We start from the raw sequence: 3,588 nt of genomic DNA, 5'->3' as shown, positions 1-3,588 counted from the left end.
TCTTATTATCTTCAAAACTTATAGAGATTCCTAATCAATTATACCTCACAAGAACAATCTAAACAAATCAAACTAGAAGTGATTTAGATATTTATCTTATATAATCATAAAGTCTAAGACAAAGATTACTTTGTGATTTCTATCTATCATGTTCCTGGTCTATAGTTTGGAAACTATAATATAAGAACAATATCCAGATAACAAAAACTATCATGTAAAAGATTACTTGATCGTGCTTCAAGAATACCTTAATGAAGTCTTTCAAAGTCGTAGTCTAATATTGTTTCACCACAGGAAACCTAGGGTTTCAGAGGACGACTCTAGCCGCAACTAGGATACAGAAGTGGCATGATTTGGATTCTAGTGTGCTGGTAGTCCTCTATTTATATTTATGTACATGAGTTGGTAGCTTACAAACAAAACAAGGTTCGTGATCTAGTTTCATGTTAACGAATTGCTTTGTAACCAAGAAATCTGAACTTCTCCATGTAAGCATGTCATAAAAAAGATATGTGCAACCGTAAGTATAGGTTATCGACCAAGTGTTTTCCAAAAACAACATTTAACTAGCTATAGAACCGACATGCTTAAACTGGAGTTTAATTATCATAATACAAAATCATTTCGTGAATTTTATAGACAAATTGTGAACTAAAAGTCGTCTCGTAACCTAGGAGCCTTTTAAAATTGACAAGTTCGTGAACTGTCAAAACATTTGTGTACTTGAAAACAAAATGTGTACACGAAATATTCAAAATCAACCAGTTCTCGAATTGCATAAATCAGTTCATGTACTATTGAATCAAATGGTATCCAGTATGACCTCAAAATTGACTACTTCGTGAACTGAGTAAATCAGTTCGTGGATGCAAGTTAGTTGAAATTTATTAATCAAGTCTTTTTTATATAAGTTCAAGTTCATAAACCGAGAAAATTTTTTTGTGAAATTTAAGAACTAACTTGACTACTCCTTATTGCTTGAACTCCTTGTTGTAATGTCCATCATAATACTTAAGTCATACGACATGTCTTAATAGATAGAATGGCAAATAATATGAGTAAATATGATAGTCCAATTTTTTGATGAAGTTTCTGTTGACACCGTCATTCTTCAGTATTCAATCTTCAAGGTCGATCGGTGAATTTTGACACTTAACTATCTTCAATCCTAGTCCGAGGCTGACTTTGGTAAACTATAAATCAAGACATATTTTTGATCAACTAAAATTGACAACAAGCTTGACGTACCAAAACTTGTGAGTTTGAACGAGCGATGCTCTAAAAATCTCCATATTTGTTAATTTAGTGAAAAACTATTAGTTACATATGGATTAAAAAATAATAATCTTCCACTCCACCAAGCATCTTGATTTAATCTTCATAATTCTTGAATTCTTCGTTCTTCAACTTCTTTTATCGTTTTTCATGCGTTCGTTTATCACATTGTTGTTGAAAATCTGTAGCTTATAACAACTTATGAGAATACTCAAGTTAGAGTATTTAGAAGAATAATCAATCTTCTCAATGGTTGTTACGCCATTGCATAGTATTTTTACCTACTTCAAAATCCATTGTACCAAGACTTTAATAAAATTACTATGGTGATATGTTCTCCCCCTTGGTCTTAACATGTCTCTTTTTGCTATATTTGAAGTTTACTTTCGTCCATGTAATTCAATCCCCCTTAGACATTGCTCGGTAATGTCATCTGTCTTAGTAGATTTTTACTAAATAATTCTCCATTTTTTAGTCATAAATTGACAAAGATTTCGAATATGGATCTTAATGAACTACGCCTTAAGATATTATAAACCCTAGAGATTCATACCTACTTCTTTCGATGATTCTATTTCCTTTAGGTGGTTCCTTGACATCATACCTAGTTGTGGAAACACGAAGTTACTCAAATAACTCAACCATATTTGTCTTTGTCACTGATTTAATTTTGAATATTTCTCAATTTGTGCTTTTGTTAGAGCACTGCTTGGTCGAACTCGCAAGCGTTGCTATCTCAAGCTTGTTTGTCAATTTTAGGTGTCAAAACTATAAGTCTTGATTCCTAATCTACTTATAGATATGTCTCGGATTATGATAGAATGTGTAGTTGAGATTTAGACTTCACGACGTTCATTGATTAAAGACGAAGATCTACTAAGGGGAGCTTGGAGGAACTTCATCAACAAAAGGTATGTGGATCAAACTCATGTATCACTCAGAAGTCTATTATATTTTATCTCCTATTGAGACTAAGTCGTGTAGCTATATAGACTTTTACATTATACACATTTGATATTTTGAGCCGAGTTTATCTCACTTATTTATTTCTCGAAATATGTGTTGGGAAGCTTTTTTCTTTAGCTATGTTCATCATTATTCTTGACGTTAAGTCAAAAGAGGATCATGTGAAAATTGCCTTGAAACATCTTACATGATTTATGTGAGACAGTCATTTGATGTAGACTCAGAATGTTTCATATTGATCATTCGATCACTTGAAAATTACTTATAAGCTAATAGTTTGTGTGATACAGCTATTTTAGTCTTCTAAGGATGTTTCAATGATTGAAATGAGAGTTTAGAACAATTAACCAATTGTCTGGATATAACACAGTATGCATACCAGTATGCAAATTGTTGTAATATGAACAGGTCTAGGAACCAAGTTTGAGTACCACTATGCGAACGATTTTAACTTTCAAAGTCCGGGAACTAAGTTTGCATACCTTTTTGCGAACGGTTTCACCCGAGTTCGGTCCGGAAAAACAGTATGCGTACCCGTTTGTGAACTGTCGTACATGACCAAAGTCTGGAACTTAAGTTTGCGTACCCGTTTGCAAATTTAGGTGGTTAGTATGATTTCATACTCATGAACAAATACATTTGTATATTAGGGAATACAATCTTTTCAAACCTTGTCTAAATGTTCATGAATTGATTCTTTTGAATCAAATCCGATTTTGCTTCAACTGTGTCTTGTATACATCTATGAGAATATAAACAATTGAAAAACTCTATGAATAACACAATCAGATTTATTTGATCAAGAAGTGTTAGATGAATGTGGTTAATACAAAAGTGTTCATATGGCTAACTTTGGTTAACTATTGTTGAGTCAACTCAATATACACGTTTAGGTACGGTTACCCATATCTAAATGAAGGTATATTTCATTTGTGTGTAACAAGATAAGACCATCTAACAATGTATAGATATTTCTTTGGTTTTAAGCAAACTTAGCTTGAATCTTAAATCAGGTTTTCATCTAACCGTGAATATTGATTACTTTCTTAGTAAGCTAACTTAGAATGCAAATCCTGATTTGAAAGACTATATAAGGGAGAACTCTAGCAACTAGAAAACCTAATCCCCACACCTCATGTGTGATACTAGTTGCGACTAGAGTCGATTCTCCTTTAACCTATATTTTTCCTAAAACCATTATTATAGGTTAATGACTTGAAGACTTCTTTGGGATTCTGAAGCCAGACCCAACTGTTTACTCTGTAATTGCGTGTTCTGATCTTACATGTTCAATCATATTGAGCACTATGTTATCTAAGATTGGCTCGATATTTATCTCTGATAGGT

The sequence above is a fragment of the Papaver somniferum genome, chromosome 8 (genome assembly GCF_003573695.1).
Source record: "Papaver somniferum cultivar HN1 chromosome 8, ASM357369v1, whole genome shotgun sequence".
Taxonomy (NCBI): Eukaryota; Viridiplantae; Streptophyta; class Magnoliopsida; order Ranunculales; family Papaveraceae; genus Papaver; species Papaver somniferum.
Note: the sequence above shows the minus strand (reverse complement) of the source record.